The following is a 24,112-nucleotide window of genomic DNA, read 5'->3' as shown; positions in this document are numbered from 1 at the left end:
AATTGCCCGCTGGATTCGTGAGCTTGGCGAGGGACAGGCAAATTGGTTCCAGAAAACAGATTTTATTTGGGAAAAGGCAGCTGGAGGTGGAGGTGGCTCTGGCTTGGTGGTGGAGGATGCCATGTCACCCCTCTTCCCTTCCTTATCCTGGCTTTTCCTTAAGCTGCTGAGGATTGGGAAGTTGGGAGGAGGCCGTGGCCGTTGGCTGGCACAGGGGTGATACTCCAGGACTTCCCACTGAGTCCTGGAGTGGTGGCCTTGGAGATGTTCCTCCCTGGTGAGGTGTCCAGGGAGAGCTTGAGGGGTTCCTTGGTTTTCCCAAACTGGAAGCTTGGTGGCTTTCTGCTCCCAGTTTTTGGTGCTCAGCGGTTTCTGCCTTTGGTTCACGTGTAATTCAGGTCTCAGAGCTTGTCTGGATTCAGTTTAGCCCTAGTTCGGATCTTGGTGGTTGCCTGCTCTCAGTTCCCCCTGAATTCAGGGATTGGGGTTGTCCACCCTTGGTTTTCTGCAGTTCAGAGCTCGGAGTTTGTCTGCTTCCAGTTTTCTCCCAGTTTGGAGCTTGTTGGTTGCCCACTCTCTCTTCTCCCCACATTCTGATCTTAGTGTTTGTCTGCCCGCAGTTCTCCCCCAGTTTGGAGCTTGGTGCTTTTCCACCCTCAGTTTTCTCCCAGTTTGGAGCTTGGTGCTTTTCCACCCCCAGTTCTCCCCCAGTTTGGAGCTCTGTGATTGCCCACTCTCCATTCTCCGGGAATTTCGAGTTTGGGGGTTGTCTGCTCTCGGTTCTCTGCGGATTTGGAGCTCGGAGGTTGTCCGCCCTGGATACAGCTTTCTGGGAATGTGCCATCCCATGTGGGGCTGCTCCTGTGGGTGCTTCCCCATCCCTGTATCCCCACAGGGACCAGAGAGAGTGGGAAGCGCCCAAAATGTCGGCGTTTCCACCCAGGAATGGCTCTTCCAGGACATGCACGGGCAAAACCATTGCAAGTATTTTACCTCAGTGGGGACTTTCGGGGCTCGGCCGTGATCCCACTCGGATCCCTCCAGTCTGTGCCCCTGTGGAGTGAGCCCGGATCCTCGTGTCTGGGATCCGTCTTTGGGATCCGTTTCTTTCTTTCCCAGCTCCAAGCTTTGCCGGCTGCGTGGCATCGGGCTGAGCCTCCTCACAGCCGCTCCTGGCAAGCCCAGTTGAGGAAACCAGTCTGGGGATTGGTGTGCTGGGCAAAGTCCGGCTCCAGCTGGGGGAAAACTCATGCTCTTGGTTGGATGGGTTATCTTCCAGCAAGATCCATCAAAACCTTCACCACTGTACTCGGGCTTCCAAGCCCCTTCCTGGGGCAATGCCAGGGCTGTGCCAGCCCCCATCCCACTCTGCCGAGCTTTAACTCTTGTTTTTAGAGTAAAGAGAGCTAAAGCCTTTAAAAATAACACAGCTAAGTGGAATTTTCCAACGGATCCGAGGAGCAAGCGTGGCGCTCCGGGCCCGGCCGGCCTCAGCACGATTGCTGTAAATAAGGAAAATATTTTCCTGCCCTTTCTGGGCAGCTGGGAGCTGTGGGCTCCAGCTCTACCATCAGGTCTGGGGCTCCTGGTGTTATCAGAGGGATGCTGATAACACATCCGAGAGATGGAATCATTTCCTAATCGAGTTAAGTCAGGCTTAAGCTGTGTGCTGGGTTGAGAAGCCCAGGTTGGCTCCTGGGTGTGTGTCCCAAAGCCAGTGGTGAAATCATCACCCACTTCCCGCTGTAAGGATGCTGGGTCTTGAAAGGGAAAAAAAAAATAGGTGTAGGAATGGTTTTGCTGGAAAAAGTGATAATTGTCTCAAACCTGTGCTTGGGATGAGCTCACTTTCTGAGGGAGCTTTCCCTGAGATGTCTGCAGAGCCCTTTGGAAGGGGCTTGGAGTGGCAATATGGCTTTAATTTATTCCATCGTGTCCAAGGGGGGCTTTAGGGAAAGTGCTTCTGGGATTTACTCGTCCCCTTTGCTGCGCAGCCGGGGGTCGGTGGGAGCGTGCTCTCCTTGGACAGCCGGGAATTGCCGGAGGAATTCTGGCTAAATCCTTTCTCAACTCCCTTGGCTGTAATTTGGGAGAAATATTGACCCTGGTGGGCTCCTGTACCGACCGTTAAAGGGAAGCATTCCTAATAAAATATGGTTTGGAAAATTCATTTCAGGCTGGAATTTGCCTCCCCAGAAAGTATTTTAATAAGGAGGTGGGGGAAATGGGACACATCATCCATGCAGCTCCGGAGAACGGCTCCTTTCGCCTCTGCTTTTCCCTCTTCCCCTTCCAGAAAGTTTTGCTCAGCTCCGAACTTGTTAAAAACCAAATAAATGCATTTATTTAAGAAAAAAAGAGGTGAGGGGAAGAGGAAAAAAAAAAACCCCAGACAAAAGTCTAATCCTTCGTGGTATTTTTATTCTGCCTTTAATGACATGATGGTGTCCCATGGAATTCCATCAGCACTGGGGTTGATGCCTGGCAGATCTTTGCCTCTTTTAATGCCGTTTTACGAGGGACAAAGTGCTTGCGGGAAGGCTGTTTCCGAGGGGAAAGGCTGGCCTGGAGCGGGGGGCTCGCACTTGTCGGAGCAGATGGAATGGAATTACAGGAGCTGTGGGTGCAGGAGGCGCTTCGCGGTGTCAGGATTTGGGAAATAGGGAAAACTCGCTGCTTATTTTTTATTGAAAGTAATTTCTGGCTTGTAGAGACTCCCCTTTCCTGAGACTGAGAGGTGAGGCATGGCTTTAAACTAAAAAAATGGGAAGTTTAAGTTGGATATTGGGAAGAAATTCTTGGCTGTGAGGGTGGGGAGGCCTTGGCACAAGTTGCCCAGAGAAGCTGTGGCTGCCCCATCCCTGAAAGTGTCTTGAGGCCAGGTTGGATGGGGCTTGGAGCAACCTGGGATAGGGGAAGGTGTCCCTGCCCATGGCAGGGGTGGGGCTGGATGGGCTTTAAGGTCCCCTCCCAACCTAAACCGTTCCAGGATTTATGATTCTGTGTTGCCATCAATAATCCCGTAGCTCCCATGCACACCTTGGCCTTTCCAGGGCTTTGCTTCACCTGCGGAGGCTGGCTTGGGCAAAGCGAGCCTGGACAGCCTCCTTTCCAGTTGGAGTTTCCCATTGGAATGGGGGGGAGCCTTTGCTGGGTGCCCTCCCAGCTCCTGCTCCCCACAAGGCGGACCCCTTGTGCCCAGCCCACTTTCACTAGAGGCATTCTCCCTCTCCCTGTGCTGGGAGGGGGGAAGGAGCACCCAGGGCTCCTTGCAGGTCGTTTGGGAATGACTTCATTAACTTAAATTAAAAAAAAAAGGGAAGGCAGGGCTGCGGCTCTTGCAGTAGCCGGGTAAATACCGCTGGATTCCATAAAATGGATTTAACTGCTTCCTTTAAAAGAAAAAAAGAGCTGTGATGGGGTGGCTGATTGATTGTAAAAGGAGCCTGAGCTTTCTCCGGAGCAAAACAGCTGCTGCAGCTCCTTGGATCTGCCTGGCAGTGGGGCTGGACGGGGTGCTATTCTGTGCTATTTCTGACTGGGGTGGGCTGGCAGGGGGCTGGTGGGGGCTGCCACCTTCCACTGCACCTGAGCTCCTGTGTCGCTTTGGGATCAAGCTGTTCCCTTGAATCCTTATCACAGAAGGGCTGGATGTGGCTGGGTGGGATGTGCCTGTGCCCTTGGTGGTGCAGCCAGGTAGGTTGGGGGTTCCCCTGAGCAGCCTCATAAAGTGTTTAGGGGTGCCCCCAAACAGCTTCACTGGGGGCTCATGGGTCCCCCCTGAGCCCTGTCCCTAGTTTTAGGGATCATGGGGGTCGCAAAGAGTCGGAATGCACGAGTAGTCCCTTGCATGACGTCCGTCAGGAGCTGTTTGGATTGTCCCCTGTAAACCAGAGGCTTAGCAGTGGGGATGATCCCTTGTTTCCCTGTAGGATTTGTGTGTCCCAGCTTCCCCCCGGCTTTCCCATAGCTTTGTGCTCGCTGCCCCTGTGGCAGGGCACCCTGTCCTCAGCAGAGCGGTGGCCGTGCTGCTGGGAATCCTGTCTGCCCAAGGAGCGCTGGACTCCGGTGGGAAAACATCTTGGAGCGATCAGTAGCACATGCTACTTGGAGTCTGGCAGCTGGAATAGGGTGGGGAGAAACAAAGCTGATTCCGTTCTGTCTCTAATTAATGATTGCTGGGATCGGGGAGCAGGAGCAGGACTCGCTCAGCGCTATCGCGGCGTCACATCTGGGCAGGAATGCGCGGTCCGGCTGCGGGGCTTTTGTTGTGCAGGGCTGAGGGAGAGCCCAGCTCCTTGCTGCTCTTTCCTGATGCTTTTCTCCTTCTCATCCCTTGCTCTGGATCGGGTGGTGTGGTAAAGAATCCTGCTCTGGAGAGCAGGAGAGATGGTGACGGCGGTCCTGCTCTCGTGGAGAGGGTTGGGGTACTCCTGGCATCCTTTGGGAGGGGTTTTCTTGCCCCTTGTGGGTTGTCTCTTGCTTGATCACCAGCTCATGGCTGTGCTGGAGCTTCAGAATCCTGTCTGTTTTTGGAACTCTGCGGATCTGCTCAGGGCTGTGCTGGAACCTCTGGATTCCATCTCCGGTTGGAGCATTAGAGCTCAGCCCATGGCTATGCTGAAGCCTTGGGATCCTGTCTCTGGCTGGAGCAGCAGCGCTTGGCTCATGGAGTCTCAGGATCCCAATCTCTGGTTGGAGCCCCAATGCTCTGCTCATGGCTGAGCCTTGGAATCCTGGCACTCCTGGCTCCCCCAGCCTGTCCAGGCTTGGTCCCAGGGGAGTTGGACAAGCTGGGGCTAAGCGTCCTGCTTGGCGAGGCTGGATTTGTGCACACGGTGGGGTTTTCCTGGCCCCTGCCCTTCCGTGGAGCAGGTTCTGCTGGAGTGGAGTGGAGGCTGCGGGCGATCCCCGGAGCGCAGCTCGGGGGCCTCCAGTCCCTCCTCCCTGGAGGATGAGGGGACAGGTTTGGGGGGTTGCTCATGGTGTTCCAGTGAGCAGTGGCTTCTCTCTGAGCTCTCCCTGCCGGAGCCCCCGGGTGGGATCTGAGCCGGCTCAGGTGCCGGCGTGGCAGTGCTGCCCTGGCCGAGCTGAGCTGAGCTGAGCAGCTGCACTTCAAAAATGCCAGCTATTTATAACCCTGGCTCGGCTGCTCGGGAATAACCTTTTCCTACCCGCAGCCGGCCCTTCCCAGGTGGACTGCTTGCCCTTTCTGAGGCCATGGGACCAGGCTTTTCCAGGGGGGCTGTGTGAGAGCAGAGCCGGAGGTTTGGTTGGTGTCCAGCCATGAGCTCCCCTCGGTGTTTTTCAAAGGTTCTATCCCTCTGTGGTGCTGTGCCTGCACAGAGATCCATGTGTGCCCTGTCTGCTGGGGCTGGGCTGTGGTGAGAAGCTTGGAGTCACATGGTTTCATGTGGATTGGCCCTTGCTGGTGCCAGCATGGAGGTGCTGGGGTGAGAAACTTGGGAGATGCCACACAAGCTGTCCCAATTTCTTCTGTCCGAGCACCTTCAGGCTGTAGTTTGGGAAGTTCAAAGCCCTGGAGTGGATGTCGTCCCTAGCTGGGTTCCTGGCTGTTTTTGCTGGCACCCAGGCTTGTGTCACTGCTGGTGATGGGACAGGAACGTCCCATTTCCCGGCAACCCCTTTCCTTGCCCCTGACATCCTGCCAGGATGAGCCCAGCCCTGTGTACCAGCTGCCCTGCCTGGCTTTTGCCATCCCACCTCTTCCAAGTAGATACTTTGGGAAAAGCAAAGTGCGTTTTCATGGCTTATGATCTATAAAACCCCTTACGCCACTCCTCATTGATCCCAGAGTGTGTCCATGTTTTCCTTCTCATTAGGCTGGGAGGTGTCTGCGGTCGCTTGCACGGGGCTGGGGCTCGGCGCCGTCTCCTTTGCCACCGATTTTTCCCTTTTAATGGATTTCTGAAACGTGGGAGCGTGGCCTGGTGTGTGGGTTGGCAGGCAGGGCTGGCAGCCTCGGGATGCAGAGGGATGCAGGGATGTGCTGGTCCTGGGCTCCGCACTCTTTGTCTGGGCTTGCTGTAGTATCACAGCCAAACGCGAGAGGGAGGGATGCAGCCCCCTGCGCCCACTGGGATGTCGGGGGACAGATCCTCAGTGGGGTTTGGAAGGGGAATGGGCGAAAGGCACTCGCCCACAAAGGCAGGGTGGCTGGTGTTCCTGTGCGGGGGGTCGGGTGGGTCCGGTGCCGGCAGGGATGCTGGCATGCCCTGCCTGCGGCCGGCCGGGAGCATATGGAAAGGATCTGGGTGTAATATCCCGGGCTGCTCCGCGGCTTTGCTGAAGAGGCCACTTCAGCAGGGGACGCGGCGTGGTTAGTCCTCCCAGCTGACACATCCCAGGCCTTCCTCCGACTTGAAAGAGCTTGAGTTCGCCTTTGAATCTGAGGATTTATAGCCCTTTTAGGCCTCTCCAATAAAAGCACGGCTCCCTCCTCAGACAGAGCCCACCGTCTCCCTCCTCCGGGCTCATTATCCCAGGGATTTGTGTTGCTTGCTCTCGCTCTGTTGTTCGCTACTGCCGCTTTCTTCAGATGTGTGGCCGAGAACTTCAGAGCAGAAAAGCCGAGCTGGAGTGGCCGTGGGGCCCGGCCTCGCTCCAGGTTGGAGCAAGCATGGGTCCAATCCAGTGGTGTTCCCAGAGAGAACCCTTATCTCCTGATGATCCCCTGCAGTTGGGGAGCAGCAGTTCCTCTTTGTTCCGTGTGTTCTCTTGAGGATTGTGAGCAAACCAGGATGAGCTCCTGTTGCATGGAGAGCTTCAAGTGAGTGTCTGCTCCATGTGTCCATCCCATCTTCCTCATCCTGGCCAATGTGAACATGGAGCACCCTCAGCCCCACAGATTTCTACTTTCTAGAGGCCCCTCAAGCCTCAAACTGTTTAAAGGGAGGCTTAGGAAAGAGGCCAGAGAAACGACATAATAATTATTGTATTACAAATTGTTTCCTTTAATGGGTCCTGTCGGATCGCTCAGTCTGCTAAACACATTGTGTCCTCCCCCAGCCCCTTCCCACTGCTCCAGCCTCCCCTCAAAACCCCGGCCTACCAGAAAATTCTTCCTGGTGAGAAGCTGGGGTGGTGGGATGAAGGATGGGGCTGTGTGTGCATTCACCTGCTCCCTCAGTTCTCCACTTGTGAGGGGAGATGGGGTGGCTCCACTGCTGAGTGGGGATCCTCTCCCTGCAGGTCCCTATTCCCCATGCTCTGGAGTTTTGTATTGCCCTGGATGTCACATATTCCAAGGGCTTTTGACTGGCGACACCCCCAGCTGATTCTTGGGGCTCATGGACATCGTTTCAAAAACCTCTTGCTGTACAATGGCTCCCTTCCTCCCGTTCTTTCCTGGCGTTCCGGTGTGTGCTGGCTGAGGCTCCCAGGCAGTTTTTTGGCAGCTCCCAGCCCCGAGGGCTGCGGGGTGTAAGGAGAGGAGCCGCCATTAGCTCTGTGAATTTTTTCGTTGCCCCCCAAAGAATGAACGTGTTGGAATTAGGCAGCAGGTTACGTTTCTTCAAGGCCAGGCAGCAAATATGTTTTAAATTTGGCAGCCAACAGCGGAGAACGGGTGGGAGAAATTTTCCAGGTATTGCGTTACACTTTCCCCTGAAAGGGCTCTGCTTTGGGGCTGGGGATTAAAGGGAGGAGGGGGATCCTCTCCCTTTCACGTACTCACTGCCCTGCTCTGAGGGTGCTGGGGCTGGGATGCCCTCCCTGCGTGCTGCCTATCCTGGGTGATGCCTGCCCCGGGTGATGCCCATCCCGGCTGAGTCAGGCCCTGCTCGGGGCAGAGCTGCGCTGCGGGGGATGATCGGGATTAATTTTTGGGCTTCCTCCCTCTGGGTGCGATGGGAAATTTCCAGCACGCTCTGGGCACCGCCCTGGCCTGCCGGGCTCTGCCTGGCCCCCCTCCCCTCCTCTCCTGTCCTCCTGTGATGTCTTTAATAAATGCTTTATGCAAGAGCAGACCTGGGATTCACTCCCAGCACGGACCTGGGGCTTGGCCAATTAGTCAATTATTTCAAAAGAAGAAATTAAAAAGAAAAGGAAAAAAAAAATAAAAAGGTGAAATGGTTTTTTTGTAAGGGAAGGTCTGGCCCATGGCTCAGCCAGCAGCCCCTCTTCTGTGGGAAGAGCTGTGGTGGGGGAAGATGAGGGAGCTCTGCACAGCCCCTCCCTCGGTGACCACAACCTACAGTCACTGAATTCCCCAGGTCCCTCTTGTGTCCCCCCATGTGACCAGGACAGGGAGCTACTCCTCACACCAAGCAAGGGAGGGGGTCTTGGCAGCTGCCTGTGCCCCCTGCACCCAGCTGTCCCTCCCAGCCTGTCCCTTGTCCCTGGGCAGCCAGGTGGGTGGTCCATGAGTGTCCATCCCTGCTGGAGCTGGCACTGCTGTGCCAGCATTGTTCCCAGCTTCCTTCGCAGTATGTGAGGAGGAGGAGAACATGCTTTCCCAGGAGGTGGGAAGGGCTGTTCCAGTGCCATTGGGGATGCACAGCCCCCTTCCCTCTCACTGGGCCGAGAAGGCCTGGCTGGATTGGGGTTTCAAGAAAGTGCTTGGAGGTGTGAAGGGCTGGAGGCAGCTGGAATTTCCCCTTCAGCTGTGTTTGGGTTTTAGATTTGTATTATTCTTCTTTCATGGAAATTTTTTGAGGCTGAGATCTGGCTGTGCATCCCAGCCAGTTTGTGCCCCCTTTTCCTGCACCCCCCTTTCCCTGTTCCCCTCTTCCCTGCCCCCCATTAGCAGTGCCTTGGCTCGACTAATTACTGAAATAATTGAGGCAGCAACATCCTGGCAAAGCAGTGGAGGGAGGGGAAAGGAGAGGAGGGTCCCTTGTGGTTCCTGGACCCTCAGCCCTCTCCCACCACTTCATCCTTCACAGCTTCATGCCTGCTGCTCATTTAATGGCAGTAGAAGAGCTTTTTCCTATTTTCCTTCTTTTTTTCACTTCCCTGAGCTACAGGAAGACTTGCTGGGAGTAGGGGATGGAGGAAGGCATGTTTGTGTTGCCTTGGCTTAGTGTTCCCTACCTGCAGTGAGTGGTTCTGGGATGCAGGGATGGGGAGGGGTGGTTCCCACAGGAGTCCATTCCCAGGAGCAGCTCTTGATCCTGGTGAGGTTTAATGTTTGATTCTGCTTTTCATCTCTGCCCTGACTTGGTAAGCGCTGGGTGCTGTTCCCTAATTACCCCCTTCATGTGGGGCTGTGCTGGGTATTTGTGCTCACCCAGTCTCTCCAGAGGAAAAACCCACCCTGCGAGGGCGTGTGCGGGGCGGGGGAGCCCACGTGCTTTCCCAGACCACGGAGGAATCCTCCAGGCTCTCCATATAGCCCTGGGTGTTCCCACCCACGGCAGGCAGTTTCATGCTCCCTGCCTGGTTTCATAACATCCAAGAGAGGCACGAAAGTCTTCACGAGCCACCTCCCTCTGCTGTGTGTGGAGTTTGTGGGCTTGGAAGGGTGGGCGGGGGTGTCCCTGTTTTAGGTGCTGGGGGTTTGCTGGATGTGCCAGCCAGCTGGAAAAGTCCTGGTGCCCATCAGCCAGCCTTTCTTGGCTGGGTTTTCCTTTTGGGATTCAAGCTGTATGTTGTCCCTGAGCACGGTGTGGGATGAGGAGAATGCCACAAAAAATGTGGGGACTACCTACCCTGGGGAGGGGGTGTTCAGGGTGGTGGGGAAGGGCTGTGGTATCCTCCTGCCTCCTCTCCTAGACAAGGCCTGTTCCTCCTTGTTTTTCCTCTTTGAGGATGGAGGCACGTGGGTTGAGGATGGAAACACATGGTTTGAGGCTGGAGGCGTGTTGGTTTAGGATGAAGCACATGGTTTGAGGATGGAATTGCATGGGGTGCGTTGGAGGCATGGGGACCATCCCACAGAGCTCCCAGAAGTTCATCCATGCCTGTAAAACAGTTGGAGGTTTTTGGAGCATCAAACTTGGAAATACAGTGTTTGAAGTGCTGCAGCATCATACCAGGGCACAGACAAAGGAGACAAATTGTTGTATTCCTTATCTGGGTGGGCTTCTTCCTTAAGGTGCCTGTCCCTGCTGTGCCTAGTTCTCCTGTGACCTGGCAGAAGGAACCTTGCCCACCCTGCCCTCCATCAGGAAAGTCTCCACTGCCTTGTTGGGATGAGGGGGAAAAATCCCTTTCGTCTTTTCTGACAGAGAGATTGCTGATACTGGGAATGGTTCCTTACAAAAGGAGTGGGTGACAGATACAAGAGCGCTGGGATAATTGCTTCCAGATGCTGCCTCCCCTTGTCTCCGGGGCTGTGTGTGTTCCAGCGTCCTGCCAGCTCCAGTGAGCGAAACCAAGGAGTCATCCCAAAAAACAAGGCTGGCTGGAGCAGTGTCAGACAGCTCAGAATGCAACGACTCCTGATAACACCCCAGCTTCTGGTGGTCAGTGTGATCCTGTGTGGCTGCAGAAGCAGGTCGGATCGCAAGGGCTCTCCCAGTTCTGCCAGCCCCTGAGCTGGGGCTTCCGGAGGAATGCTGCGTGCTGCAGGAGTGGGATACGCTCTGGAATTGGCAGCGCCGACTGCATTGTGCGCGGCAGGCGGCTCTCCCAGATCCTGCCTCCCCTTGTGCCATAAACACGGCGTTTTTGGCATCTGGGCTTTCTTGCAGAGAGCCTGGTTGCTGCTGCAGCATTAATGATTATTTATTGGCTCTTAATGCCAAATAATGTCAACATCTGGCTGACGCAGCACACGCGTCTCTCATTCCATGAGGCATCTCCGAGTGCTCGGCGTTGGGTTGGCGTTGGGCTTGTGCGCTTTAGGAATTAGAAGGTAGCAAATGGTGGGGTTGTTTGGATACTCCCCTAAAGGGACAGATTCTTGAAGGGCTTCGCTGCTGACCTTCTCCTTAATTGCTGCTCTGCGGCGCCGGCAAGACCAGCTCAAAGGGAGCAATGAAGCGTCGGCACCGGTGCTCGGCCCAGGGCCCCGCCAGGGGAATGCTGCTCCCTCCTTTCCGGGATGGAACCTCTCCATGAGATTCCCTGTGCCTGGCAGCTCAGAGCTCTGCTCATAACACCTGTGTTAAGGTCACCATTCTAACCTTCAGGTACACCAGGAGTTTGATGCAGGATTTTCCTCAAGGTAGCTGCCACAGTGGTAAATCCAGCTGATTATAAAGGTACCAGGGAAGAAAAGGGAGGAAAATGGCTTTGCCGCATGTTCTTGCTGATGGACACAGGCTTTACATCCCTGCAGCTTTCCCTGCTTTCAGCCCTAGACAGAGCTTGGAGGGAAACAGAAAGGAAAATGTGAATGGAGGAAAATTTACTTCTCCTGTGATTCCTGTGTGGCTTCTGAAGGTGAGAGTTGAGTCACTTTGCCTGGAACCAGCTCAGCAATTCCACCTCGTCCCCAGAGAGTGTCTGAAGTCACGCAGGGAGAAATAATGCTGGGGGTTAAAAATAGACGCTGACAATAGGAAGGGACGACTGGAAAAGCTCCGTGTCAGGCAAGGTGGACAGAGCCTGGTGAACAGCATTGGGGTTGTGCATTGCTAGAGCTGGGCTTTACTGGGTTAAACTGGAGTTGAACCTCATTTGCACTTGGAACCTGGAGCGGATTTCAGTCTAGGGCTTGCATGTCTATTTGGCAGCCTGGGGAAAGCACTTCTGCTTTTAAGGGGCTTGGAAATGTGAGGGAAGGATGTGGCACTGCTGGGGCCAGGGCTGGGGAGGGAAACAGCTCAGTAAATCCAAATTGCTGGAGGAGGACAGGTGGGCCAGGGCTGGGGGCAGAGCAGAGTCTGGCACTGGCACCGGTGGAAGTGTCCAGCTCCCCAGGCGTTTTAAAGACTCATCTGCAGAGTGAAGCTCTTACGCTCGATTCACTTTGTTGCCAGGTGGGATGGGCAGTCGTGACCAAGCGCGGAGCACTTTGTCGGGATCTCCCAGTACCACCAGTGGCCTCCGTACTGGGAGCAGGGTGTGCAGAGTGCTGCTTGGCCAGGGACAGCGGAGCAGGATGGTGGCTCCTGCAGCCCCTGCCCGAGGCTTTTGTTGAAGCTCACTGAAACCATCTGTGGCCACCGGAGCTTGAGCAGAGCTTCGGGCGACAGCGGAGGCCGTGGCAGCGAGTCCCCGTCCCTGCAGAGGGGACACGGCCAGCGCTGTCCCCTGGGGCGGCCGCCAAGCAGCAGGCGGGAGGAGATGGGGTCACAGCTCCCGCTGGAGCGGGACCAGGAGCGATTCCGGCTTCTCTCTTAGCTTCCAGCTCTTTTCTTTCTCTCCTGTTCCTTTCCCGCTGGCAGCGCGCTCGGCCCTCTCCTGGTGCTTCGAGGACAATGGGGCTGCGAGGTGGGGCGGTAGGGGGATGGAGATGAAAGGGGAAAAGTAAAATCGAAGCATGTCTGGAAGGGTATTTTGATGTAAATGGGACTTTTTGATAGACTTTGAGAGACACCGGCAGAAAGGGCACCGGCCCCCTTCTGCGTGCTGAGCTCCGGGCTCAGCTCTTTCATTTCCTCAGGAAAAGGGCATTTTTTCACCTCCTGTTGGGTGCAGCCACGGTTCCTCCTGGTCCTCTCCGTCCCCATCGCTGCCCACATCCTGGAGCTCTGTGTGCGTGTCTTAATGAACTCCAACAATTAGAGCTCCTGTTCAGATGGTGAAAGCAGTGGCTGAAGCTCAGGAAAGGGAGATGGCTGCTCGCAGCCCATGGGCGGCCAGGAGGGCCTGGCTCCATCCCACCTTCCTCCCCCCGGGCAGCTCCCTGAAACCTTCCCCCTCCCCGGGGAGGGCGCGTGTTTGATCCGCTCCCGTGCTTTTGATCCCAGCCTTTGTCCTTGGCACCGGCTTGCAGCTCTCGCGTGTCGATGGAGATGTGGCCTCACCGTGAGTCATCCTCCTTCCTTTCTGCTGCTGTTTTATTTTTCCCTTTTCCTTCTCCTAAGAGAGCACTTAGTAAAAGGAAGCAGCGCATTCATCCAGGAAACGGGAGCACAACAAACGCCTGCCGTTTATCCTTTCAAAGGCGTCTCCCTTGAGCTGTTGCTTCTGCTGTGACAGGCCGGGGAGAGAGGCAGCTGCTGGTGTGCGGCCCGGGGATGCTCCCCTGTGCATCGTCCCCAGGGCCAAGGTCCCCAGGTCCTGCCTGGCCACGGGGAGCCCTCGGGGGGGTCACCTTCCCATGTGCTGGCAGCTCCTGACCCTGCCAAGGCAGGAGGAGGAGAAATGAGGACAGAGCTGCTCCCTGGAGAGAAGTCTGACAGGTCGGGGGGCTGGGAGGGGGGCCAGGAAGGTCGGTCGGAGCCGGCATCCGTGTCCCTGTCCCTGTGCCGGTGCTGGGGAGCCCAGGAGGAGCTCTGTCACTTCTCATCTCGGAGTTGTCGCCTGAGCCTGGGGCTGGGCTCTTGTCCTCCCCGCACCTCCCTGCTGCTGCCTTCAGTCATCTCACACACAGAGCTGTCAGCAGCCCAGAATTTACTGCTGGCATAAACCCATCAAAAAGCCAAACTGTTGGTCGGTAAAAATGGCAAAGCAATTGCAGGGAAACTTGTTTCTTCCTCTGACAACTTCTGAGTCAGTCCTTTAATCTCTAATCTAGGTTTATGGTCATTTTATTGAAATGCTGGGCTCTGTGGAAAACTGACATGTATGACCATCATAAACCAGGAGTTATGGGAGCCCAGAATTGCCTTGATGGTCCAAGTGTCTGCAGGAAGCATTTTTAAAATCCGTAATTGGGATTTATTGGCCATTGTGGCTCAAACTGTCAGGAGAAAATAAAATAATCAGCCTGGGATTTTTTTTCCTCTTTGGCTTTTGACTCTTTCCACACATTCTTAAATCTTGTGGTGCTTTGCTTCCGTGCTTAATTCCCTTGTAATGGGGGGATGTGGGTGAGAGGAGGGGGCCCGGCCCTGTGGGTACCTCGGCTCTGGTCCTGGCTGTGCAGGCTACCAGTGCCCTCCTGCCTTGGTGTCCTGCACCTTGGGATGGCTGGGATCTCATCAGTGTTCCATGGGATGTGGTGGTCATGGACACAGGGATGTGGATGTGGGGACGTGGAGCAACAGACGAGCCTGGAGGAGGCCTCTTGTCTGTTTCCTCATCTGGGGTGGCTGGTTCGATGGATGAGGAGATTTTTCATTGGCGAGGTGTTGCTGCAGATGGATGTAGCAGGAAGTGTGTGCTGGGCTAGGTCAGGGAGAAGAGACACTCCTGTGTCCTGCCAGGACCTGTGTCAATCAAAGCATCCATTGCCACGGAGTTAAAACATGCCAACACCAGAGCCTGAGGCCGAGGGCACATTTTGTACCAACAGCCCATCTAAAGCAGTGCCATGTAGGGGAGCTGGGTGATGCTGGAACGGGCCGAGCCCCACCTGGTGTTTGGCGAACCTCGGGAAGGACCTTAGTGTTCCATCTCCTGTTCCTTCATTTTTGGATATGTTAAACTGACTCAACTTTTGGGGTTTTTCTTCTCAGTCTGTGAATGACTCCTGTGCCTTATGCCTGTCCATGTCCAATGGGGCATGGACTCGTCCAGGCTATGGATGGCTCTCCTCGGTGTTGCCATTCCCTGGCTTGCTGGTGCAGGATGCACCCGGCAAAACTCCTGCCCCTTCCCCGTTATCTGCCATTCCCAATTTTCTCTCCATTAACTTGCGACCGCAAGCAACACCCGACAGTGCCAGGTCCAGAGTTACCCTGGAATAATCTGCTGGGCTTGATAAGTATCTCTGCTTTGGTTTTGTTTAACAAATATCTCCTTTAATGGCACAGCTTTTTGTTAAGCTTCCTCGCATTATCATCCCGCTTAATCATGCAGGGTGACTTCTAAAAGTACTTTTTTAAAAAATGCCACTTTTTATCCAGGTTTAAAATTGAAACTCATTTTTTATCCAGAGGCAGGATATAAATGAGTCTACTAAAATTAGATTAATCCTAATAAGAATGTCAGTTATCATTTCTGAATACATTAATTTTTTTTTTTTTTAAATTTTACATGCCTCTTTAGCTATAATTGCTGGTGTAATTTCTTACGCAGACATGGTGTGTCCTCATGGTTGACAGAAATACTTAATGCAATGTCGACACCGCACTAAGTTCCAAATTAGTGCGTCGCAGACACTGCCAACGGTTTGAACTTTCTCCCTAATAAGTTAAAAAAAGAGAAAGGCAAAGAAAAAAACACCTTACATGCAAAGAAAGACTTAAATGGATTGAGGGAGTTGAAGTGGGATAGTTGGCAGCTAGAGCCCCATGAAGAGGGAGAGGGAAGCAGGAAAGGAGTGGAGGTCAGGGAGGAGATTTGGGGGGTTTGTGGGGTGAATCCTGCCAGGGGCTGGCAGCTGCAGGGCAGGATGGAGGAGCTGAGGGTTGGGAAGGAGATTTGGAGTCTGTGAGGAATTTGTGTGGGTGAGTCCTGCCAGGGGCTGCAGGACAGGACAGGGAGGTCCCACAATAGCACTGGTGCTGTTCACTTGGGGTTTTCCCAAGCCAGGACAAAGGATCCCCTTTTTAGGGAGCACCCCAAAACCATCACTCCAAGGTGGGGGTTGGTCTCTGCTCTCACAGCTCCGTGGGTTTGAGGATTGCTCTGTGCTGGGGAGTGGGGATCAGCTCTGCCTGGGGAGTCAGCGGGACAGACAGACATGAGCTGTGGAATAAACTCCTGTTGGATTGGTGGCATCAGCCCTCTCAGGCTCCCAGCGTGGTGGCATGACTGGGACACAGCCCCAGCTTGGTGGCACACACTGAGTGGGGCAAGGACCACCGCTGGGAATGCTGGAGCTAGCGGGACTTTGGGAAGAGACTCTGGGGGATCGCATCTGGCAGCAAAGCAGGGGGGCAGGATGTGGTTGGGGGAGACTTTGGTCTCTCCTGCGGCTCTCGCCAGTTTTCTTCCATGAGTGTGGGTGGCAAGGCGGAGGATTTCGTCTCGGGGGGAGGATTGGGAACACTCCCCGTCCGCAGGCAATTGGAAACTGCTGGCGCTGGAGCAGGACAGGCTGGGTGCTCTGCCCTCCTCCTCCTCCCCAGGCCCAAGGGCTGGGTTATTTTTAGGTTTAAACATGAGCTTTGCTTAGTGCCTTGTGAAAGATCCCTCTGGGAGTGGGAGCTGTGTGTCCTGGTGGAGTCTGGTGACATCCTTGGAGATGGAAAGAAGTACCAGTCCCGAGAGCTCTGGCAGTGTCTGTGACACCAGAGCCAGTGCTGGGTTCTGGTTCCTCTCCTCTCCCATTCGCAGCTGGAAGTTGTAGGTTGGATTGAAGTTCAGCTGTACATGTAAATCTGGCCTAAAAATAAAAGCAAGTACAAGCCAGATCTCTTTGTACTGGAGGAGGGATTAAAACCTGACACTCCTGTGCTCTCTCTCCTGGCCCCTCCTTCAGCTGCTGCTCTTCCCGTCAGCCTTCAGCTGGGTAAACTGGGTGCAGTGGAACGGCTGCTGAGCGGGAGTACAGGAATGTCCCAACTCTTTCCAGCGGTGAAACTTTTAGGAGGGTCTTTTTGGTGTAGATGTGGAGAAAATTTGGGCTGTTGTGCCAGAATGGGACCTTGCAGTAAAGAGGGGTGTGGGCAGCACTGGGAAGAGGTTCTGGGGAGAAAGGGGCAGATTCTGCCCTGCTGACACCCAGAGCAGGACTGGAGGAGGAGGCTGGATCCAGCTTTCCTGCAGAGCTGGCTCTCCAGGCTTTGGTGATGGCTCAGTTCTGTGCAGCAGGACAAGAGGGGAGAGAACAAATAAACTTTTGAGGTCCTGTGTCTCATTTTTAGCTTTTTCTCCCTGACCTAACGTAGTCCTATCCACCCCCTTGGAGCAGGGCCAAAAGTCTGGGGCAGCTGAGTGCAGTGAGCCGGTGGTGAGACTGGTGTGGGAGTGAGGAACATGGGGTGACCTGGTCCATCCTGGAGAAGGGAAGGCTCCAGAGAGACCTTGGAGCCCTTTCCATTGCTTAAAGGGGCTCTAGGACAGTCCCTCTAGCTGGAGAGGGACTTTGGATGAGGGACACGACAAGGGAGAATGGCTTCTCACTGCCACAGGGCAGGATTAGATGGGATGTTGGGAAGAAATTCTTCCCTGTGAGGGTGGGCAGGCCCTGGCACAGGTTGCCCAGAGAAGCTGTGGCTGCCTCTGGATCCCTGGAAGTGCCCAAGGCCAGGTTGGATGGGGCTTGGAGCAACTTGGGGTAGGGGAAGGTGTCCCTGCCATGGGCAGTTGGAACTGGATGGTCATCGAGGTCCCTTGTAGCTGGGGTGGGCAGCTGTGGGCAGATGTGCACATGGCCTGTGTTGGGATGGGGGGTTGGGAAGCTCTTAATAACTCCCAGTGGCAGTGGCAGCCGAACAAGTTCCCAGTGATGACGCCAGGGCTGAGGGCTGGTGATTTGCAGCTGCCTGGGAAGATGGCGCTTCCAGACGGGAGCCAGAGCTGGAATGCCAGAACTCGTTTGGCCACTCCAGGAGCCGGGGGATCAAAGGGCCCGGTGTGAGTCAGGGCGGCGCGGTGGGGGGTGACGCTGCTCCCCTGGGACCAGGGGCTGGCAGGGCTGGCGAAACCCGGGAGACCTGTCGGGGCAGGGCAGGGCATCCCACAGCTGGGATGGGGAACCCTCCGCAGGGTTTGCTCCTCCCTGCCCAGTTCCTAACATTGGGATTAATCCTTCAAACCGCAGCATTGCATCCCCGGGCTGAGCCAGAGCCCCAGGGACCTGGGTGGGTGCTCTGGAGCTGTCATCCAGCCCCCAGTGGGATCTCCACGGATGGAAACCTGAGCCCTGGGACACAGTGAGGGGCTCCTGGGAACCAGGGGAAATCCAGGAGACCTTGTGGTTTCTGTTGCTCCCCAGGACATGTGTGGGCTTTATTTTTCTGGTATTTCTCAGAAAAATGGAGGAGGCTGGTGGCTCCTCTCTCTTGCATTGGAGGTGGCCAGTGAAGTGGGAAGCTGAGGCATTTGGGGAGGCTTTCTGTACTTCTTGGAATGCAGCAGCAGGAGCACCCAGTTACTGCTCCATGGGGAGATTTGAGATTCCCAGCTGCAAACTGTGTTTGTGGGGAGCAGGGTTAGGTGGGGTGTCAGGTCCTGGGGTTCAGGAAGGGAAGGGCTCCCTCTCTCCTAAGGCCCAGCTACCAGCTGTAACTTCAGCTCTTGGCTCTTAGCTTTCAGTTCTTTTTTTTCCAGCTGAGCTGGAAAAGTGAGAGGTGGGAAGAGGGGGGATCTTGGAAAACAGTGGGGTTTGTGTCAGGTTTGGTGTGCTAAGCCCCCCACCCGCCTGTCCCTGTGCCCCCAGCCCTGCTCTGGGGAGGGGGGGTGCTGCAGTTTGCCTCAGTTCTGTCCCGACTGGGGTTGATCTGCATGAGAATGAGCAGGGCTTGGCGGGGAGGGCTTGTCTTAGGTTCCTTGGGCATATTCCTGCTGCTTTCCCTTCCAAGTGGGCGCCCGGCCGCCGCCGCAGCCCCTGCCAAAGTAATTCTTTGCTTTGGAACCGGGAGACGAAATCTCCTCCGTTTTATTTCGGAGGGGTCAGGGAAGGAGTGGGAACCCCGCTGATCCAACCGTGTTCCCTTTTAACCTGCCTCTCCCTCTCTCCCCCTCCCGGCCCCCCGTCCTCCGGATGAGCGGGGCTGTAGCCAGGGCACGAGTGGCCAAACCAAAGCCGGAAAACACACGGAGCCGAGCGGGAACATGAGCTCTTTCCGATGGATCATTTAATATCTGCAGCATCCCGGGGCTGGGATTGTGCCACTCCTGGTGCCGTCAGGGTTTTGTGATGCCTGACGTGTGCTGGGTTCTGTCGTTCTGCCTCCGTGTTCTCCCTGTGGGTTTTAGGTGGCGGTTTTTGGGATGAGGGTCACGGTGCAGCATCCAGGTGCCAACCTCTGTTGGGATTGGAGTGCGGGTAGGAGAAGGTGAGTGCCCACTGCCCACACCTCAGCCCTGCTGCCACCGCCCAGCCTCATTGTCTCACTTCTCTCTCCATTCCTACGCCAATTAAAGCGCCGTGTTGCCATTCATGGCCCTTATGGTTTTGTTCAGTTGTCTGTCAGCTCTTGTCAAGCCCTGTCCCCTTCCCCTCCCCCGTTTCCAAAAACAAAACCCCTGACAAACCCCCCTTTGAATCCCCTCTTACCTCACTCCCAGCGTGGGGCCCCATTGCCGGGGGATGCCGGCGGCGGCGGCGGGGAGACCGCTCCCCACGCTGCCTTTGTGGGCCGCCGCCGCCCCCCGGCCCTCGGCCTCCCGCTTCTGCCAGCATTAATTAGATAACTCGGCCCCTCTTGATTCCTTCGAGGGGAGATTGGGACGATCTGACTCCAGGGAGAAAATATGGCTTTTCTTCCTCTTTATTTTTTGGCCAAGCCCTTGATTCTGTCGCTGCTGGAGGTGCTTATTGTGCTGGGAAATAACGGGTTTGGGGGGGTGGGTGTGCGACAGGGGTGAGCCTGCGGGGCTCCCGGTGCTCCACATTCCCTGTCCGGAGCCCAGGCGGGTGTGGGCAGGAGCCCGGGGTCCCCTGAGCCCATGCCAGCGGCTGTGGAGAGTGCTGCAGGTGGCAGCAGCAGCCTGCGCCAGTGCTCTGGCCCTAATTAAATCTACTCCAAAATCCCTCAATTAGCAGCAGGTTTTGTTTCCCCCCCTCGCTAGGTTTGCACGGAGATCGTTTGGGTGCAGAGTGCATGAAGTGTGCGCAGACCTGGGAGGATGGATCAGCACATGGCTGCTTCTAGCAGGCCTGGCTGCTGTGAGGGCTGGGAGCCTTCCCTCTCCTCCCCCTTCTCTTCTTCCTCCTCCTCCTTGGGGCCTGAGGGTGGTCAGCAGCTGTCCCTGGAAGTGATGGACTGGCATCAGGATACATCCTGGCCGAGCCCATGATGGGACAAAGGAGAACACTCTCCTTTTGTGGGTGTTGCCTTTGGTGGTGGTGATCTGTCATCCTCCCTGGGAGTCTGGCACTTGGATACTCTCCCTGACCATGTTGTAATTATGGGGATAGCTCAGGGAGAAAGCCCTTCCTGCAGCCCTGCTCTGGGACAGGAGGGCTGAGTCACTGGGACCCGAGATGTCACCAGCTGTGGTGGCAGCCACTGGCTGGGAGTGCTGAGGTGTGGCTGGCATCTCACAGCATCCATGCCAACTTTTCTGAAGCCTGCTGACCTGTTCTCCCGGCATCCTGGTGGCTGGAACCCTCCTCTGCTCTTGACTGGTGGTAACCTTGGTGTGAGCCTTCCCTCGGAAAAGTGGTCTGGACTGCAGAGAGGAGAGCAGACCTGTCCACAAGATGCAGGTTTGCAGTTGAAACCAGGATCCTGCTCCCTACTTCCTGCTTGAGAAACCCAGCAATGGTGGGTGTTTTCCTGGCAAAGTGGGCTCTCTAGTGTGTCCCCCGCATGCTGGGTAAGGGCTTGGTCTTCAGAGCTACGGCAGTGACTGCAACATGTGAACAAAGCTCAGGAGCTATAGTGAGACCTTCCCTGCGTCCCACATTCCTTGTGTCCTACCTTCCCTGCATCTCACCTTCCCTGCTTCCAGGGCTGCTCAGGGGAAGCAAGGTGCCCTCTCAGCCTTCATTGTTTGAAGCTGCTTGGGGAGAGTTACAGTCCAAAGTAATGAACATGAGGCTCTTGTTTGCCAAACCTCTGTGTGAAGCATTGGAGTGGCCTCTTGGCCATTGCCAAAGCCATGGGAATCCCCAGAGCCACCGGTTTCCCTGTGGAGAGGTGGTGGGAGCCACACTGTGACTGGGGCTGGTGTTTGAGCACGGACAGACTACACTGCCTTGGGCATCACCCCTGTTTCTGGGCAGGGAGGGGCAGTTTGGGTTCATTTTCCCCTGCACTTGGTGTTTCTATCCCTTCTACTCAATCCTAGCCCTGGTTTGACTGTGACCTGGAGTCGGTCACAATGCGGAACTTTCCGGGGTGTCTGTGCCAGGGGGACACTGGCTTGGGCATCTCATAACTTCACGTCAAAAGATGTCACCCCTGGTGCCCGGGGGTGTGGGGTGGGGGGGGTTACCAGCTTGTGAGGAGCCTCCCAGCTGGCAGGGAAGCAACAAAAGGGTTTTGGGGAGCAGCAGAGTTGGGAAATGGCATCCCAGAGCTGGGGGGGGGGGTCGGTGAGTGTTGCCATGGAGACCCGTTTATGCCTCACTGATGCGTCGTGTAAATCCGTTTGGAAACGAGAAGGGCCTTTTGTCTTTGGGAGGGTTGAATGGGCCTCATTAAACCCGAGATGAGGAAAAAAAAGGGGCCTTAGAGTGTATCTGGGAGGGGGACTGGACGGGACGGCCCCGGGGGGGCTCAGCAGAGGCTGTTCCCTATCTCAGGCATGGTGAGGAGCTGGCGGGGGCTGGAAAGTGAAAAATATCTCCTTGAACAGTGGAGACCAAAGGAGTGGAGGAGATACAAGCTGCTTTCAGATACCTGGAATTGCTGGCTCTGTGTGGCCACCTCGGCTCCAAAGGATAGAGCAGAAATAGAAGAGGGCTGCCGAAGGGCAAGGAAAATAATTATCCATAGATTAGCAGGGGGAAAAAAGATGGCAGGCTCTTCTAAAGGAGACTAATAATAGAGGAGCACATGAAAGGAGTGGGATCTGAGAGCGTGGGGGTTCGTGTGCTCCTATTTACCCTCTTGTGGTGATGAGCAGTGCGATGGACGGGCGAGAAGGCGACAGATACAGAGGGAGGAACCTTTTCATTCCACTTGTTATTAACTTCCTTCCACGGAGTATCTTTGTTCCCAAGAGCTGAATGGGAGTCAAATAGGAGAAAGGGCTGTGCCTCTGTGTACTGGCACCACTTTGGGGAAGGGCTGTGGATGTTGGTGTGCTGTGATCAGGTGGGCCTTTGGGATTAGGGTGTAATTCTTCTGGTTTGATTGTCCTCGGCTCTGGAGAGGTGAAGTGAGGTAGGTGGAGGCTGCACTGTCTCACTGATACCTCCTGGTGTCAGCAGGAGAACCTCTCCCCGTGACAGGGGGTCCTCCCTGGGGACCATATGGTTGTCCTTATGTGGTAATGCTGTTTGACCTGTGACATCCCACTTCACCTAAGTTAGGTTCCAGTTTTTACTACTGACCTCTCAATTCTCTTTCTTGGTGTAAATGCAGATTTTGGCAAGGGCAGAAGTGCCTGTTTGTCACCAAGGGAGCTTTGGATGAGCTGTGCAGGGACCCTCCAATGGCAGGAGTGTGATGTGGCTCTGTGACATTGGGGTCTGGAAAAAAGCTCTGGGGACAGGACTGATTCTTCTGGCCGATGGTAGAGAGTCCTCAGTGCCTGGACATGGCTGCTGTGTCCCAGGGAAGCTTGGATGAGGGAGGCAGAGAGGGCAGGATTGGATTTGTGTGTGGCTGGGCACCAGCGAATTGCAGGGTTCAGGGGTGTTTTTCAGGATCCCACACCCAGTTTGAACACACAGCTTTGGGTTTTTTACTGGATCTGGCCCTTTCCCGTCCCTTCCTTAAGGAGACTCCCGGTGGGTGGGAGCTGTGATCTGTCTGGAAGGACTCACATGCTCTGTTGGTGTGGAGAGCAGGGCCCATGGGGGCTTCAGCTGCCCAGACACCAGGAAAACCTCCCAGCTCCTGCAGGTCTCGCTCTGCCGGGCATTGTCAGCCTTCCCTGCCAGACATACACGTCCTCCATGTAAGATCCAGTTATTTTTGGATTTCTTTGAAGCAAACAGCATTTAGCATATGTCATCTTATATGTATGTCAGCATCAGCTTTAGAACATCTTCTCCAAGGAGAAGGTTCTTGGGAAATGTTGTTCTGTTTCTGCCAAGCCTGAAATTAGGTGAGTGGTATTGTATGCCATGGACGTGGGGAAAGGTGAGGCTGCCCTGGAGATTTTGTGGTTGATGTGGTGCAAGGAATGCCTGGAGCCAGGGGCAGAGAAGTTGGAAAACATGTCAACCCATTCTCTTAAAAATTTGTATTTCTAAGTCAGTTTTTGGTCTTCCCTAACAAAGAGCTGAAAGATTGTTGGATTTTAAGGTTCTGGATGACTTATCTGCAGGACACTTGTGTCTGCAGGATTGCTGGGAATGCTCATCCATGTCTATCCACGTGTGCCCACATGGAGGAGAGATGACTGCATGGGAGGGGGGTGTGGAGGAGTGGGGTATCATTCCCAGTATGATTCCTGATCTTACTCTGGCCAAACGTGCTCTGTTTTCCTCTTTAGCTTGTGTTCTTCCTCCTCTCCAAGCAAACCCTCTCTGGGATGTCTCTGACACTGGGCCCTGGCTAAGTCTATGTCTCTTCAAGCAGGTCCCACCTGTAGCCCCTGGTCACTCCATCAGATCCTGCATTTTGAATCCCCAAGGGGAAGTGAGGGAGGCTGTGCAAGGGATTGGGGGCCCCACCAGGAGCCCCCCAACTCAGGGCACGGGAGAGGCTGCACTTTAATCCCATCTCCCTGCTCCGGCATCCCAGCATCCTGCTGCCAACAGAGCTCCCGTTGTTTACCCAACTCAGAGGAATCGGTTTACAAGGCTCACAAATCCCCTTTTCACCTTTCCCATCAGAAAACACCTCCTGCAACAATGAGGAAATTGGATGCTGCCACCTGATCGCTCCCAAGGAACCTGCGGGGCCGGGAGCTGGGGGCCTGGAGTGGCGCTAGGGATGGAGATGCCTGGCTGGGATGGCTGAGATGGTCCCTTGGCTCTGCGGGTGGGCAGCCACAGGTGCCACCCAAAAATCAGAGGCTTTAAGGGATGAAGATGCCGGCCCTCTCCACCTGCTCAGCTGGCAAAATAATATTTAAGTTCTGTTTGCTGTAGTTAATCATTCCCACCCCCTTGGACACCAGGAGAAAGGACACTGTGATGGTGCCCATAACAGGATCCCAGAGTGGTTTGGGTTGGAAGGGACTTTAAAGCTCATCCACACCTTCCACTATCCCGGGTTGCTCCAAGCCCCATCCAACCTGCCCTTGGATGCTTCAGGGATGGGGCAGGAATAAAGTTGGAGCCATTAAGCTCCTCCTTCTGTGTGGTAGGCAAGGTAGGGGAGAGTGATTCCTAATGCTGAGAGTTGTTTCAGCCTTAAGGTTGAGCTAAGTCACCTTAAAACAGGGAAATCAAGTTGTGTTTTCCAGAGGAACAGCA

General features: G+C 55.1%; 1 protein-coding gene and 1 long non-coding RNA gene across 5 annotated transcripts in view; one reads left to right on the top strand and one right to left on the bottom strand.

Annotated features, from left to right (window-relative positions):
* The window catches only part of EFNB1 (ephrin B1), a 44,864-nt gene that overhangs the window by 1,336 nt on the left and 19,416 nt on the right, over positions 1-24,112 (top strand). The window lies entirely within an intron of this gene.
* On the bottom strand, positions 18,670-21,090 carry LOC147650584 (uncharacterized). 4 transcript variants are annotated; one of them, XR_015276249.1, is made up of 5 exons: positions 21,013-21,090; positions 20,512-20,704; positions 20,152-20,264; positions 19,691-19,821; positions 18,670-18,875 (listed from the first exon to the last, which is right to left on the bottom strand). It is a non-coding gene; the product is annotated as an uncharacterized LOC147650584 (long non-coding RNA). The 4 variants fall into 4 exon arrangements; XR_015276248.1 differs by lacking the exon at positions 21,013-21,090 and having other exon boundaries at positions 20,152-20,244; positions 20,512-20,996; XR_015276246.1 differs by lacking the exon at positions 21,013-21,090 and having other exon boundaries at positions 20,512-20,995.

The sequence above is a fragment of the Cyanistes caeruleus genome, chromosome 14 (assembly GCF_971803275.1).
Source record: "Cyanistes caeruleus chromosome 14, bCyaCae1.hap1.1, whole genome shotgun sequence".
Classification (NCBI taxonomy): Eukaryota; Metazoa; Chordata; class Aves; order Passeriformes; family Paridae; genus Cyanistes; species Cyanistes caeruleus.
Note: the sequence above shows the minus strand (reverse complement) of the source record. Positions and strands in the feature narration are given on the sequence as shown.